Here is a 16,638-nt window from a genome sequence, read left to right as displayed (position 1 = left end):
GCCCTCACAGGCTGGTATTGCGCCCAGGCAGCATTCCAGTTAATGCTACCGTTGCTGTCCATTAAGGCTTGTGAGCAAGGAAATGCCATAGAGGAGTAATTCACTGTGGTCTGCCTCTGGGGAGGTGATGGTGCAGAGACCGTGTGCTGCCAGCCCATGTAGCCTGGCAGGTGGCTGGTGCCGACATCCCTGCTCGTGGGGTCCGGGCCGGTGGCTGCTGCAGCTTGGGGAAAGTTTTGCTTAGCTAGTTTTTGATCACAGAGGCCATGCTCCTGTGGCACCTGGTGCTGAGGAATCCAGCTCCTGGGGCCAATTCTGCGAGGTGCTGAGCACCCCTGACTTCCCAAAAGCCTAGTAGGAGGCGCTCTGCTCCGTGCGGGATTGGTCCATTGCGGAGCAGAGTTAAAGTCTCTATGGAGAAATGCCAGGCACTGCTGAAGGCAGGTGCAGAATGAGTCCAGGCCCAGGTTCTGGGGTGTTAGGACCCAGAGTTTTGGTGTGGCCCACTGCAGTGATAAGGGCCTGCTGGGAGGTTAGGATCCAAATTTCCCTGGCACTGAGGGCACTGGGTTTTGGGTCCATCTCGGTGAGCAGTGGAAAGAGGCAGGTGTGGTGATTAGCGCTTTCTGCTCCTCGGTGCTTGGCCTGATTCTCATTAGCGGAGGAGTTTTCTGTGGGTGGGCCCATGCGCCTGGGTTGTGCCAGCCCTCGTGTGACCCTCTGGAAAGGGTGCACTCCGCAAACTCATCAGCCCTGCAGCCGGGCCCAGCGCTTCGTGCACAGCTACTATTATGTCGACTTTTTGGGCAAAAACGTGCAGATTTGGCAGCATCAAAACATTTCACAAATTCGGGTCTAGTTCACCGGATTGTTTTGGTTGGAAACAAACAATTCTGAAGAAATAGAAATATTTTGTTTTGACATTTTCAAAACAAAATGTCTTGGTGTTTTTGGTTCGTAGTGACATCATTTTAAAATGTCCCTTTTAAGTGTATTTAAAACTCCCCCAGAAGCATTAAAAATGTGTGACAGTGGAATGAAATGTCCTGCGCTGCAGAAACCCTTTAGTTTGACCCGGAGTTGCCACTGAAAAATCTGTTGTTTGCCCAGCTCTGATCCAGATCATGCCCATTTCCCTTGAGAAGCCCTGGGGAATTGTCAGGGGGTGGCATGGGAAGTTACCTGGAAGAGGAGGCTAGTGCCCCCTCCCCCCACGGTGACCTTTTTAGTGAGCGCATTGTTGTTTGAGCAGGAGAACACAAGGCTGTATGAAGTGCTCGTTGATTTGTGAGCAAATTGCGCACAGAAACAATTGCTGCTTTGCTTCGTTGGCTAATGCTCTTGTTTTGTAGCTGGCTCTTGGATTGACAGCGCAGCATTTGCAGTGAGATGTTGGAGGGCAGAAGTCACTGGGCGATGCGCAAAGGGCTGCGGTGAGCCGAGCGTTCGCCACTGGGTATGTTTCAAGCTGCCACCTATCCTGAGATTCGTTGGTTGTTTAGCAGAACGTATCCCTGCTGCTCCCGTAGGTTCGGCTCCCCCAGTGAGTGGCACGGTGGCACCCAGCACTCGTGGTGGGTATAGGCTGGGCTCTGGGGGGCTCCTAGTGCTGGGATGGTGACCCGAGCTTCTGTTTGCCAGAACCTGGGGATGGCGACAGGGGATGGATCACTTGAGGATTACCTGTCTGTTCATTCCCTCTGAGGCACTGGGCACTGTCCACTGTTGGAAGACCGGATCCTGGGCTGCATGGACCTTTGGTCTGACCCAATACGGCCGTTGGTCTGAGTGTCCCATCTAACCCTGTTTGCAGAAGGCCTGAGACATGGGGGTTCACCACTGGCCCTCTCGCACTCCTGCTGGTGCTTTCACTGCGGAAGCGGAAGAGGAAATTCTGAATGTCACCGAGGCCTTGGCATGGTTACTGTTAGGTGGGCGACCTTGAATCTCAGAGTCTGGTGATGGTGAGGAGGGTCCCAGGCGGAACGGGTGGCTGAAGAGGTCAGTGTGGACGTTCCTCTGTACCGGGATGACCTTCTGGCTCTCTGCTCGGAGACGGTATCGATGGCAGTGCTGGCTAGTAAGCAAGTAGTAAAGCCATCAATACTGGTTCCCCTGGGGGATCCGGAAAGAATTAAAGGATTTTGCCCAAAGCGAGTGCGCTGTGTTTGATATTTGCTCACAGGTCAGTAAATCCTAGCAACCCTCGGGAGCTCAGGGTTGCTGTAGCTGTGATGTTGCGAAGGGGCTGAGCGTTTTGCTGCTTGGCAGTCCAGCTTGAGGTGTTGGTAAAGTGGTTCGCACCCCGCACGCTCGGGATGCCACCAGTTGAGCCTCGTGTGCAAACCTGACGTCGTCCCTCGTAAGAGCAGGCGCTGGCTCCGCCTGCGAGCTGATAGGCTGAACCACCCTCAGAAGGAATGTTTCCGTTAAGAGCTCACTTGTTGAGTGGCATGTGGTTACTCTGAGGGCTAGATTCAGCCAAACTAGCCTGGGGAGATGCATTTTAAACCTCTGTGCATTATCTTCTTCACCCCCCACTCCTGCGTCCCATCTCCTGGGAGGGCAGCTGGCTTTCCAGTTGGGATTCCATTGACTCCAACCAGCAGACCCAGCCCAAGGAGTGCTGTTCAATGTGGTGGCCCTGTATCAGATTATTGATACAAGGGACAGGAGCTGGCAGGTGGAGGTCAATATTTTTACACACTCAATATCCAAAAAACCATGAATTTTTCACAAAAATCTTCATTGTGATGTTTACCCTGTTTTCAGTCAATGGGAAATTTCGATAAAGCTTCTAAGATCATGGGGATTGGGAGGGAAGTGGTGGAAGTCAGACAGCAGTGTTTCTCGTTTTGGGGAGTGACTGGATTATACTGAGATGGTGTAAGCCCCGCTTTGGTCTGGGCTGATTAGGGGGTTGAGCTGTGTGTATACATCAATGCTGTTGGAGTGCGGTGCATTTCTTTAATGTAAGTGGGACCTATGGGAGGTTAGATTATAGGGGAGACCCTCCGTTGATGTAAATAGCTGCTGATTTATGCCAGTTGAGGATTGGCCCCACAGCACTAATGCACGTGCATGCCTGCCTAGTATAATCCTGTTGCATTAATATTCTGCATTCTGGCTTCTTGCTGGCTTGCAGTACTGCCATTAACTGGTGCATTAATCCCATTGCTTCCCATAAATGCTACCCGGTGGATTCTAATGCTGCTTTCCATTGCCTGTAACTGTGGTGAAAACTCTGCTCTTAAAGATCCCTGCAAAGTGGAATCGCCCCATGCAGCAGTGCCATGTGGACAATGACTTACACACCAACTGTTCGTCCAAGATTTCTTAAGCTACTTTCTGTAAACAATAAAGCAAATTGGACTTTCCCAGAGAGGTTGGATGAGGGTTTCAGATCTAGCCTTATCTAGCACCTCTTCCTGGAAGATGTTCCAGCTGGGACTGTGGTGCGCTACGGCTGTCCCTGTTGCAGGAACATGCAGACGTCTTATGGACCCAGTGTTCGCATCATAGCGAAACTCCTACCAACCTTACAAGTGCAGCAGAGCTGCAAGGCCCTGTAGCAGCATGGTTCTGTTTCTATAATGTAGATGGGACTGAACTGTCTATGGTTTGGCAATGTGTCTAGCTCCTAACTAGGCTTCCCAATGGAGCAGGGACCCTGGCGCAGCTGGGGCTCTTGTGTCAATGGGCCCTAAACAGCAAACCCTTTCACGCTGGTTTGTAGCCCACCCTCTTCAGGTACAAGCTTTTCCCGTTCTCCCCTATAAATGCTAGTATGTATCCCAAGTAACTTGATCTGAATAATCTTTCCTTGCAAATCTCTCACACTCCATTTATACCTTCAGGGCCGCACTAGAGCGAAGGAACGTCAAATTAACTAGTTTCAGTTAAACTTCCCTCTGTAGTTACCAGCACAGATCCAGCGCAGTGAGTGATAGTTGTCGTCTGGTGGCTTGTCAGGGTCCTGTCAGAGGACAAGGTCCTGCTAGGAGCTGGAATGATGCGAGTGTTTCTGTCACCCAACTGTCTAACTCAGCTGGTCCTCTTAGCAAAGACTCCAGAACTAGAATGCATCCAGGAGAAGAGTCTTGTCCATGCATAGCTCCAGGTCTGGGTCGGGGCTGGTGGAGGAAAAGCTTGTTCTGCAGCTCCCCTGGCGTTATTTGCTCCGTTGGGTAGATGGAGCAGAGCAGTTCAGTCTGCAGGCTTGAACTTGGACCTCCTTTACAGAGCACTTCAGTTTGTTGACTTGACATCCTGCACTTGCACGGTTTTAAGCCGGGCTGGTACTTAAGTTTTGCAGTTGTGCTGGATTTTTAAATATGGTGATGTAATTAAAGTAGAACGATTTTAACATTTTAAAGCAATAATTACCCTAAAGACAGAATATAGAGACAATTTATATGTAGAGTCAACACTAGCAAACATATTTGCTGTTGGATTATAAATATTGCATCTGCCCAAAGCTAATTTTTAAATTTGCTATGGTGTTAGAGGTAAGACTGGATTCATGTCTACAAAAACAGGGTCTTTGTTTTTGACTTCTTGTGATGCTTTGATTCCATCCTAAGTGTGTGTGTAGAAGGCGGGGGGGTTCTTAATGGCAGCGGGGGGAATGGACAATTGAGGGAGGGTTCCTGTTGCATTCTGTGTGGCTAATTAAAACCAACCAACCAACGAACCAAAATTGGTTCTGAAACATCAAAGCCATTTTCTGCCAAAAAATCTGTGGTGTGAACTGCAGGTCAAACAAACCTACAAATACGTCACTGCCATGCTCTCCTAAAGTCGTCCTTTAAGAAGAAAAGATCTGTGGAAGGACAACTGCTTTAAAAAGTATATCTAAGCAGTAACATGAGGCTAGCTGTATAACCTGGTGTGTGTGTTACCATGAGCCTGTTTTGCAGCTGTCCTCCAAAACGTTCCTTTGGCCTGCAGGGAAGGTATGTCTGTGTGTGACTGATAGAGACTTGCTCCTGTTCTTGGTGTGTTTCAGGGGACCAGCAGGATAGGCCAAGTCCTAAATCTCCACTCGGTCTGGTCAAAACAAGTTTTGATGGGAAAATTGCATGTACGAGAAATAAACGTTTTAATGGGAAGTGTCTGCTTCTGTAAAAATTCCCGGTTTTTCCCCCTTTGGAAAATTGTTTGAAATCCGGAAAAATTCTGACTTTCTGACCAGCTCTGCTTTCCAGGGCTCACAACACACATAACGTGTCAGGGAGCATATAACTAGTAGGAGGGTTGGAAAGAGTTAGTTTATTTATTTCCCTCCTCTCTCAAGCACAGATAGCTTCCTCTTAACAGCCCACTTGCTGCTGCTTTGCTTTGGGTCCCTGGCTAGAGCCATGTAACTGGAAACCTCGGATAGCTACTGGTGGGCTGAAGAGGAGTGTTGGGCTTAGGGCTTGGTGTGGGGGTCTGAGCATGAAGCCAGAGCAGGCCCCAGTGTTCAAACGAAACAGCACCAACATTGGGAGACCAGAATGGTGGCAGAGTCACCAGAATGGCGACCCTTACGAGACTCCAGCTGTCTGGGGTTGCATGCCCATGTCTATCGCTCCCCAGCTCAGAATGGGAAGGGGGAATGGGGCAGTTTGGCCCTATCTCTAAAAATAACTGTCCTCTCTGACCTAAAATCCCGCCTGTTCTGAGTTCAGTGCTGCAGCCGGCGGCAGTGTCTGCACTTGGCTTGTTCTGCCTTTGGGCTTCGCGGCCATCTGAGGTGGTGACCTGTGGTGTTGAACTCCCCTTGGCTCCTTCCTTTGCTTCTTCTGCATGTTAATAATGAAAAAGGGAACATCCCGAGCAACTACGGGCAGCAGGGTGGGTGCAAGAGAACAGGATGCCCCCTGACGCGACTGAACCAAATTGCCCATGGGCGTTTCCCTTTGCAGCGGTACTAACCGCTGGGGCTCTCCTGCCCCAGTTTGTTTTGTGCTTGTGGTGGGGCTGGGTCCCTTTTGGGGCACGAGCGGCAGATCTTGCTTGTGGAAATGCTTCCTTTGGGTTAAGCTCCAGGGGGCTTTGCACCTCATGGAGTTCGGGTTTTTTGTTTTTCCATTTTATGCTCAAATAGACACATCCCCATGGTAAAACCTTGGCCAAACTGCTGCATTTCAGTGGTTTTGTGTCCAAATGTTGAAATTTCTACAGAGGCTCCACAGTTGGATCTGGACTGGAGGGTGTGACCCACTGATTTCTGGCGGGGCACAGAGTTTGAGGCTCCTATCTAACTTCACTGCATCAGCTGACCTGGGCAGTTAAATCTGTGTTCAGTTTCTTCCTTAGCATAATGCAGTGGTTTTCAAACCTTTTTTTTTGTGTCCTGCGGACCACTTGAAGATTGCTGAGGGTCTCTGCGGACTGATTAATGATGTTTCCAAATGTCGTTTGTACCATTAACTAACTATTGTAAAGCGCTTTGGATAAAAGCGCTATATAAAAAAACCCTTAATAATAATTTTCTTTTTTTGTTCTACAAGTAAAAGCACACAACACCTATTTTCATCTCAGTAGTTTTGCCTTTCTAATGTGATGGATGTGCCCTCTCTCCCCCGCTGCAGCAGCCCCCGAGCTGGGGCTGGGAAGGAGGGTTGTCTCTCCCCGGCAGCTGCAGCCCTGGAGCTGGGGAAAGTCGCCTCTTTCTCTGGCCGCTGCAGCCCTGCATATCCCAAATTCCCCCCACCCCTCTTTTCACCTCACTGCTCCCTTCCCCCTACTTCCTATTGCCCCCCAGGCCACCACCTCACCTTACATGTGCTTCTTCTCCAGGGTCCAGGCACCTAATTAGTGGAGCCCCGCCTGTGTGGCTCCACTAATTAGGTGGGTGGCCCTTCATTCTCTCATGTGTGGCCACCCAGGTGTGCATCTTAGAAGGAACTATCCGCAGACCACCTGAATGGAGCTCGTGGACCACTGGTGGTCCATGGGCCACAGTTTGAGAACCTCTGGCATAATGAGTGGGCGAGTGCTTATGCTTTCTTCTACCCTCTGCCAGACCGAACCAGAGCTGCTGAACTGTCCTAGACCCTGTATTTGCAGCAGCTAATGAAGATTTTCCTGTAGCTCAGGAGGTAGAGGCCTGTGCTGTCTGAGGACAGCAGACCCCACTTCGGTCTTGCCGCCACCATGGGGTGCTAGCTAGCGGCTCTTACATGCCGTGCAACTCGACTAATGATATCGAAGGTCACCACTGATATAGAGGGGTGCAGGCAGTGCCTAGAAAAGGATATTTACGTGGTGTTTTGTGGGGGGGGGAAGTGTCCCTTTTAATGCTGGGTAATGTGTCTTTTGGGTTTAACCTTTTGTCTTTATGGCTATTCCAAGTCATTTTAATCAAATGCAATAGGCAGAACTTGAGGCTCGTGGCACGTTTCATAGCCAGCTGCTCTTGTTCTTAACTGCACAGAACTGTTTCATTTGCAACGGGTGCCTCTGCCTGACTTGTTCTGGTTAGTTCCCAACAAGCATCGCTCTTCAGGAGCACCTACTGCGTGTATTTCAGAAGATATTTTAAAACAATTGCAGAAAAATGCTTGATATCTGTATCCTGCTGCTGCAAGGGCTTTCTGGCTTTCTTTTTTTTCTTTTCCTAGTGAGCTGCGTTATTTAGTTAACTTGGCAACACTGTAACTTACCCTGAAATCAAAGATAAATTCTTTATAAAAGGTTATCCTGCACATAAATCATCATTAGTCTACCTCATTTTTGTTTAATGCCTACCTAACTGTGCTGTAGTGTAAAAATGTGTGTTTAGTGAAGTCAAGGGTTGCAGAGAAATTATAGGGTTTTCAAAAACCCATTTGCTTTGCTGGTGCTCACATCAAAATCAATCTTGCCTTTAGTTCTCAACCTCCTAGCAAACATGCAGCACCACTCACTGAGTTTGGCATTTAATGTAGGGTAGCAGTTATTCAGAATAAACCAACAGTGCTTACAGAACGGTGGACCACGTATAAGATTGCACTTCACACCAAGGCTGTGATTTTGAACTCTGTTGCTATCAACAAATCTTATGGGGTTTTTTGGAAGGGGGAACTGCAACTGAGCAGGACCTCCCCCCCCCCCCCCCAGAACTGATCTGTGGAAACTCTTGCGCAGTAAAATTTCAGTTTGAGAACTGAGTGAGGTATTTTTTAAAGGAGAAAAACACCCAACAATTCTAGATTGGATCATATTGAGAAGTCTAGGAAGTAAGTACAAATTTTAATTTGTTTTTAAATATGGATCGTATCCTTTGATTTTATTTCTCTTGGAATCAAGTCTCTGGTGTGAGCAACTGAAGCTGCTTTAGAATTGTTGTGCTCCAATATCCTGGCAACTCATTAGATGTCAACAAAATCCTGACTTTAAAACATCAAAAACTGAAGCTAGAGCTGGTCCCGACACAGAATGCAAGTTTGTTGCAAAAACTTCATCTATTTTTAATAAAAATTTCAATGAGAATTTTTGTCAATTGTTAATTTTGAAAATTTTTGACCAACTCTACCTGTGGTGTTGTAGAGCTGGGATTTAATTTGATCTAAGCAGCCCATTTCTGACCCCCTTCCCCTCAATCTCCTATGTTTGGCATGTGTGTGGGGTTCTAGAAATCTTCTTAAACTCCTCTTAGCATTGTTTTTTGTGGCCACGTAGGAAACAAAATTGACATGGCATTTTAATGGTTAAATATGCCCACTTTTATCATGTGTGTTTTAATCTTTCGTCTGTTGCACCTTGGAACATCTGTCACATGCTCTGTTTTCTCTCTAATATTGGAAGTAAATGTAACTATATTAAAATTCCATTTTAATCTGTCTCAAAGTGTAATGAGAGTCTAGAGACACAGCATGAGGCTACCGAAAATTAAAAACACCCGTAGTATTTATGGGTCTAATGTTCCTCCAGCATGTCCCTTTATATTCAGCTGTATTGGAAATGAAACTAGCATTTGCATTATAGCTCAGCTCAGCGACTAGTGGCAAGCAGGTGCTATTCATCTGCTCCTCCCCAAACAATATGCATGCACTGCAAAACAGAGGGCAGCACAGAAAGATGATCTAAGGCACAGAATAACCAGAACCTAGATAATTAAGCATTGTCCTTTATCAATAGGCTCTTTTTCAGAGAACATCAATCTCGTGTTATTGGAGAAAGCTGGAAGCCGGGACAGAATAAACACTGCAATAGGAGGTGAAAGGCAATCCTTGTTTGTATGTTTATCTTTGTTGGGGTGGGGATAGGAGATAACTTACAGGGTGTATTTACCAGCTGCTATCTTCTGTTTGTTTTTGCTTGAATACAAAATAACCCTGGCTGGTGTAATTCTAACCATTGCAACCCCCTCCCCTTTAGTGGGCAGCCTGTGGTTTGGAATTTGTCAGAACGAAGAACAATGCATTTGTATTACTTGCCTCTTCCTAGGTGGTCACCTGAGGAGGCCAGTGAGTTTGTGCATCACTTGTGGCTGGAACCTACCAAGTTTCCATTACACAGAGAAATCTGGAAAGGGTTCAGAGTGCTGGTGTGGGGTGGGCATTGGGACCTCCTGCTCCCTGGGCAGGGGGAGTGCCAGCCTCGAGCAATCTTGTTTTGTTTCGTGCGCACCCCCCCACCCCCATTTTTCAACATGCACTTGATAAGGTCAGGCACCATTTCTGTGCATACAGAATCCACATTGGGCAGGCTGCTGCCTGGCTGGTGAGTGTGCCTTGCCGGCTGAGCATGCAGCGGCCGTTGGTTAGCTGCCCGCAAGCCCATGTGTGCAAGAGGAGAGGCTGAAGCTGAAACCTTGAAGGGCCTGGCAAGGTTCTCAAGCCCTGGGGTTGATTGACGGCTGAATCCCTTCCCGATCCTGCTGATGTTTTCGAAAGCCAAGGGAGGGTTTATCCATAGTGGGAAGGCAGCCCATTTGAAATTGGAGGGTTCGATGTCTGCTGGAATTGGGGATACTCAGCACCATGTGGGCCGCCCTTCATGCCTCATGAAATAAATGGGAACTGAAGGCGCTCAGCCCCTCCCAGGATCAGGCCCTGATATTGGACTAGTTTTAAAAGAAAAGTAGATCTGAGGCTGACAGTTCTGCATGCCCCGCCCCCCTCCCCCATCTTAATAACTAGTCCTACCTCTTAAATGCTTTACAGAGAGGTGCCTCTGTGGCTGCTGTTTGCCACCTTTACCAGGAGGTACTGTAAATACAGGGCTGCTCCTTCTAGGCCTGTCAATGAACTGAGCTGAGCAGATGAGTTGTCATTGCTGGCTTTCATGCATCTTTAATTTTTCTGCATGTAGCTGAGTTATGAGATTTGTTCCCTTCCCTTTGGGATGACGTGGACTCAGCTCCATAAGTCATGGTGCAGTCCGCTCTAAACTCAGAGGTGGGGCCCACCTGGATCTCTGGGACATCACGGCCTCTTTCTCTCACTGAGTTGTGCAGAATGCAAACTGCCCTGGCTCTTCGCACTTGGTACAAGGTGGAGAAGTTTGGTGCTGGTTCTGGTCCTGAGCTCTGATAGTGTAGGGATGAGAGCCACAGCCCTACCTAGAGAGAGGCATGAAGACCTTTGTATTTAGTGCCTTGAATGCCATCTCTGTTGACCAATGCTTTATGGAGTGAATGAGACCAATGGAGATGTGTCAGCAACAGGGACATGCGATTTCCAGCCGACCCTGGGAGGGATACCAGGGAGCTGATCTGGACAGCAGGTGCTGTGGGACGGAGGGGTGCAGGGGGCAGCCAGGGGAATGGTTTGAGTGAAAGGTCAGTACTTCCACAGCAGCAATGATTGGCTTCCATTGCTGCATCCCTTGACGTGGTGTTTTTCTCCTTTCTGTGATATTCCTGGTACAGCAGGAAATGCCATATTGGGAAGGACTCCACCCACTCCTCAGCTGCTGCGACTGTGACCTCCTCCACTTTCTGAAGCAGCGATGGTGCGTGGTGTCAACCATCCTGCCGGTAGAGCCTAGGGACCGGCTGAGAAGAGGGCTTCAGAGCTGCTGTTCAGAACAAGCAGCAGAGAGCCCCTGCCCCCAAGAGCTTGCACTCCAATAGTCGCAGAGACAGGAAAGGGATAGCGCATGTGAGCAGTGAGCAGTGTGGTGGTGATAAGCATCTCTTGGGCAGGGAGAGGCTCTGGGTTGGGATGGTGGGTCCCCTGTGGTGTCAGGGACGCCAGCCTGACCTGTCTGCAGATTATCCCTTTCTCTCCTGGAGTCCAGGCTTGTGCCACGTTGGCCTGTCTTCTCCTGATGCTCGTGGAGCAGTTGGTTCCCATGCAGCCCTCGCAGGCATGGGAGGACGGCCTGTGAGCGCTTGAACTTGTGTGCTGAATTCCGCTGCAGCTGTGAGCTGGCGGGGCTTGCCCCTGCTGTGATATTTTTCATTTAAAACTCATGACCTCTTTAAAATATAGCTATTAAAGTTGCTTAGTGCTGTTAAAGTCACGATGGTGAGACAATGGGTAAGTAAATGCAAATCATTCTGTGCATTGTGCCTGATGCTACTGATCACCTGATCCTGGTTCTGTTCAGTCTTACTGCAGTGCCTGTCTCTTTGGAAACTTCCCTTTGACTGTGACTGTATTATTTGGGCAACTAAGCAAGAACCTCTCTCTATAAAGTGTCTTCCCCTTCCCCTCTGGGGTAATGGAACCTTTGGTTGTCTACGCGTCAAGCAGCCTGCAGTGTACATCCCCAGCTGGAACAGGCCTAAACAGCCGTGCAAATGGGTAGGCAAGTAGAGTACAGCTATGTCAAACCTTTGGGCGCATAGACCCTACACAGCTCTCCACACCCCTAAACGGGGCTTCCCCCATCTGTTTTTAGCAGGACCGTGTCCTACTGCCAGAGCCTTTCCCTGCTGCCTCCCCTTTGCCAGAGCCACTCACAGTCTCATGTAGCTCCACACTGCAACATGGACACAGCCCGCTTTCCATTGCGGCGTGTCGCAACATGTACCCTACACGCTCCTGCCAGTGTAGACAGCTGCTGGGTGCGCACATTCCATACTGGCTCCGGGGCTGGTGAAATAGAACACGTCCATTTTGCCACTGACTTGCTACGTGAGACCTCAATTCTGCAAAGACTTACGCACATGCTGGACTTTACATGGCCACTGGTGTCAAGGAGACTGGCATGTGTAAATCGGTGCGAGATTTGGGCCTGCATCACTTAGCTTCTTTTTACCTCCATTCTCCCCATCTGTGATGTGAAGATCAAGCTTGTCTTGCTCACAGTTTGATGTATGAGGACAGCTTTGAGATGGAAGGTATGATAGACGTGCAAAGAATTACTAATAATTTATATTTAGTGTACGATTGGAATTATCTGGCTTGTAGTTGAACTTGCATTGGGATGTTTTGGGGGTATCGATCCCTACCAATCCTAGTGCAATCTTAAAATCATCCGGTGTCCCCTTGGTGTCTCGACAGGTGTCCTGTCCTCCCCCGCTCCGCCCTCCCAGAGTGAGACATGTGCCCAGACCTGTTACTGAGGGAAGTCGCTCCAGGCATTCTCACCAAGTGGGGTGAGATTCTGTCTGAAATAATTCCATCCTTCCCCAGAGAGTTAGCGTGAATTTTATCTAATCGCCATGGCAACAGATAAAAAAAAGGTGTGAGCACATCTCTGTTTGCTGTGATAATTCAGATTTATATATTCAGATCAGATTGGAGTTAGACGTTTTAAAGGGACCAGATGCCACAGACAGTGCGTCTGCAAATAACGGGGCACAAACGTTTGATGCTCCTGCCCTTTAATAAGAGAGAGCAATTTCTTGCAGATTTTTTTTGGAATATAATTATTCCAGCAAATCCATTTTAGCAGGACTCATTATAGCCTTGATAATGCAGAGTCATGTTGGAGGCAACTGCACACGCCCAGAGACAGGACTAAAATATGGACATAAAATGCATGTGAGCAGCACAGAGAAGGGTCCTGTCTCTTCCAGATGCACCCCTGGAACAGCAGCCAAAGCCTCAGAGATCAGGCAGGATATAAAGAGTGCCTGGGGTGGCATCGCTTCAGGCAGTGTACAGCCAGACCAGGGAAACCACTGTGGTGAGCTCTCTCCATGCATGTGGTGCTTTCTGTGCACGTCTGTGAAACCTGTTTGCAGGATGGTGCTTCGGAGCTGCCTGATCTTTGAAACCAAAACCTTCCCCTCTTCATTCGGGCAAGGCCTTGAAGGAATCCTCACAGCTCCTTCAGCAGCTCATAGGCTGGTTGGAACAGTCCTGACTTTCTGAAGCCCCCGTTTCTGACGTGTCAACAGGGGACCGAGTTATTCTGTTTTCACACTCAAAACATTGTGGCTTGTGGTATTTGTTTGAATATCAAAGTGGGTTACAGAGGCCTTCTGCCCCTGCTGTATGTCTGAGACCCATCCAGGGGGCAGGGGAGTAAGGACTAGAACTGGTTCTAGGGCCCTGTAGCTGCCTGTCCAGAAGGGAAAGGAAGGAGGACCACTGACGGCGAGGTTGTCCATGCGGTCGAGGCATTCTTCAGCCTATGCTCAGTATTGCACACGAGGTGTATACTGGGGTTTTTTGCTGCCTTAGGAAGTCACTATGGGATGGTATGACAACCCTCATCCTCTCCTGCCTCCGTTCATGTGAAATACTGAGGAGTATCCACTCCTGGAGCTGCCAACTCCTTTCGTATCTCGAATGTAAATCTTTCATTGCCTGCCGAGTCCTGCAGTAGGGAATGGGGACATGGTGCTTGAAGAGGGGGTCCTAAGATGGCTGAAGTGTGGGGCTGTAAATCTCTCTGCCTGATGCCTAAGCCCACCTAGCACGACACTAATTTAATGTGTCTTGCCATGAAGGAAGTGTCCCTAGATCTGCCTGGCTGCTATAGGCTTGGGATTAATCCTTTGAGTTCAGGGGTGGCAAGGCAAGGCTGTGAGTATCAGAGAGGAGGGGAAATGTTTGCTGTTTGCATTGCAGTGCCTAGGATTCCTAGTCATGGCCCAGGACCCCCTGTGCTAGGCACTGAACAAACACAACACACCAGATTGTCAGCTCTTTGGGGCAGGGACCAACTTGCATTCTCCTCACCCCGAACATTGCCTAGGAAACCCAATTCCCAGGTATTGTCCCCAAAAGTCCTTTGAAGTTCCTAATATCTCCTAGAGATTGCGTTAATCCTGTCTTCTTGCTAAAGAGGTTCCATTTAATCTCACAGTAGTACACAAACATCTGCATTTTTAGTGCAGCGAATTTCAAAGTTAAGCGGAACAGACTGAATGCCAGTGTGCCCTTGTTGCCAAGAAGACCAGTGGCATTCTGGGATGTATATGTAGGGGCATTGCCAGCGATCGTTCCCCTCTCTTCGACATTGGTGAGGCCTCATCTGGAGTACTGTATCCAGTTTTGGGTCCCACACTGCAAGAAGGATGTGGAAAAATTGGAAAGAGTCCAGCGGAGAGCAACAAAAATGATTAGGGGACTGGAACGCGTGACTTATGAGGAGAGGCTGAGGGAACTGGGATTGTTTAGTCTGCGGAAGAGAAGAACGAGGGGGGATTTGATAGCTGCTTTCAACTACCCAAAAGGGGGTTCCAAAGAGGATGGATCTAGACTGTTCTCAGCAGTAGCAGATGACAGAACAAGGAGTAATGGTCTCAAGTTGCAGTGGGGGAGGTTTAGGTTGGATATTAGGACAAACTTTTTCACTAGGAGGGTGGTGAAACACTGGAATGCGTTACATAGGGAGGTGGTGGAATCTCCTTCCTTAGAAGTCTTTAAGGTCAGGCTTGACAAAGCCCTGGCTGGGATGATTTAGTTGGAGATTGGTCCTGCTTTGAGCAGGGGGTTGGACTAGATGACCTCCTGAGGTTCCTTCCAACCCTGATATTCTGTGAATTCAGGGGCATGCTCAAAAGCACCTTCCAAGTGGGCACAAAGCAAAGCTTGGTTGTACGCCTGCCCTGACAGGGAGATGGGAAGCTAGCTGACCGGGTGGATCACATTTACTATTCTATTTTGGTATCTAGTGCCTCTGGGCTCCAATCGGGGATCAGGACCCATGCAAGCAAACAGCAGTGGCTCCCCTCCCCTCCTCTGCTGTCCCCTCTTCCCCACAGCCTCACCTCGCCTTGCCGCCAGCGCTCTGGCCCTCCGCTTCTGCCCGGCAGCGGGGCTGCGAGCTCCTGCTGCTCTTAGCGGCATGGTAAGGGGGCAGGGAGCGGGGGGGAGGAGGTGGTTGGATGGGGGCAGGGAGTCCCAGAGGGCAGTCAGGGGACAGGGAGCAGGGGGTGGTTGGATGGGGCGAGGCAGTCAGGAGATGGGGAGCAGGGGGGGTTGGATAGGTGTGGGAGTCCCTGGGTGGCCTGTCGGGGTGTGGGTGTGGATAGGGGTTGGGGAAGGCAGGGGACAGGGAGCAGGGGTGGTTGGATAAGTGGTGGAGTCCTGGGGGTAGTGGTTGGGGACAAGGAGCATGGGGTTTGGAGGGTTGGGGATTCTGAGAGGGGTAATCAGGGTGTAGGAAGTGGGAGTGGGTGGATAGGGGCCAGGCTGTTTGGGGTGGCACAGCCTTCCATACCTGGACCTCCATATAGTTTTGCAAACCCGTTGTGGCCCTCGGGCCAAAAAGTATGCCCACCCCTGGGCTCATACGATGGGCCCCCTGGTCCTTGACTGGAGTCTCTGGCCCTACCTTACTACAAACAGCGGTGTGAATAACCTATGTACAAACCCATCTCTTGGGAGGGGAGACAAGGTGACTAGAGGGACGGGAATATTTACCTAAATTACAGCTGCACTTGCATAAATTACATAGCCTTCCATGTCTATGTTCTGTACCAGTAAGCTAGGCAAAAATGGCACTTAGCCTATTGCTGTTGTGAGGTGGGCTCCCACTGCTGGCTTGAGGTGGATTTCTGACCCCCACCGCCCCGAAGGCTGTGGGGAGCCAGATCCTGAAAGAGCAGCATGTCAGAGGATTGGAGACAGGCTGCATAAAAATTCTTGTCTCCAGAGCCTGGAGCATGAAAAAAAGGGAGAGTCCAGAGGAGAGAGCGGAAGATACTGCAGTTCTCATGCTATCCCTTCATGCATCCCACTGGAGCGCAGGTTGTCTGGAGAGTGTTCCTGGTCAGGCAGAGGGGGACTCGAGCAAAGCAAAGGGACGCTAAGTCGCTGTGCTGGTATTTGAAGCAAATGGGTTTAGAGACCCCCCTCCAGACTCTTAACTGGACCATTCAGTTGTCCATTTGGTGCCCTTGTCTGGTCCCTTAAGCAACAGGATTTGTGTCACTGATGAGGTGCTTTATAGCTCACCCCACAATGAGCAGAGATCCATTGCTGTACAAGCATGTGACTTACAGGATTCCCCTTCGTTAAGCCTTGGTAATTCATTGAGGATTTTTCCTCCATCATCTTTTCAGAGTTGTGTGAGATGTAAAGGGACAGAGCACTCAGGCTGAGTGTGCACCCTGCCTAATTAACCCCTTGCACACACCACTCCCCTGTCTTTACTCTGTGTATGTATCTGGGCTTTCTTAGGGCAGCTCAATGGCTCCTAGACTCGTGTATGGGGCATCCTGGCTACAAATGTCTCAGTCAGAAGCCTGCTTCTGAGACAAGGTTTGTGTCCAGCTAGCATCCCAGCGGAACTGTTGAATGAAACGTGCGTGCGCAT

The 16,638-nt window shown here is 49.4% G+C and overlaps 1 protein-coding gene across 5 annotated transcripts in view; it reads left to right on the top strand.

The window, feature by feature from the left end:
• The window catches only part of DSCAML1 (DS cell adhesion molecule like 1), a 348,185-nt gene that overhangs the window by 18,179 nt on the left and 313,368 nt on the right, over nt 1–16,638 (top strand). The window lies entirely within an intron of this gene.

Source organism: Lepidochelys kempii, chromosome 22, assembly GCF_965140265.1.
Source record: "Lepidochelys kempii isolate rLepKem1 chromosome 22, rLepKem1.hap2, whole genome shotgun sequence".
Classification (NCBI taxonomy): Eukaryota; Metazoa; Chordata; order Testudines; family Cheloniidae; genus Lepidochelys; species Lepidochelys kempii.
The sequence above is the reverse complement of the archived record's forward strand: the minus strand, read 5'-3'. Positions and strand labels throughout refer to the sequence as shown.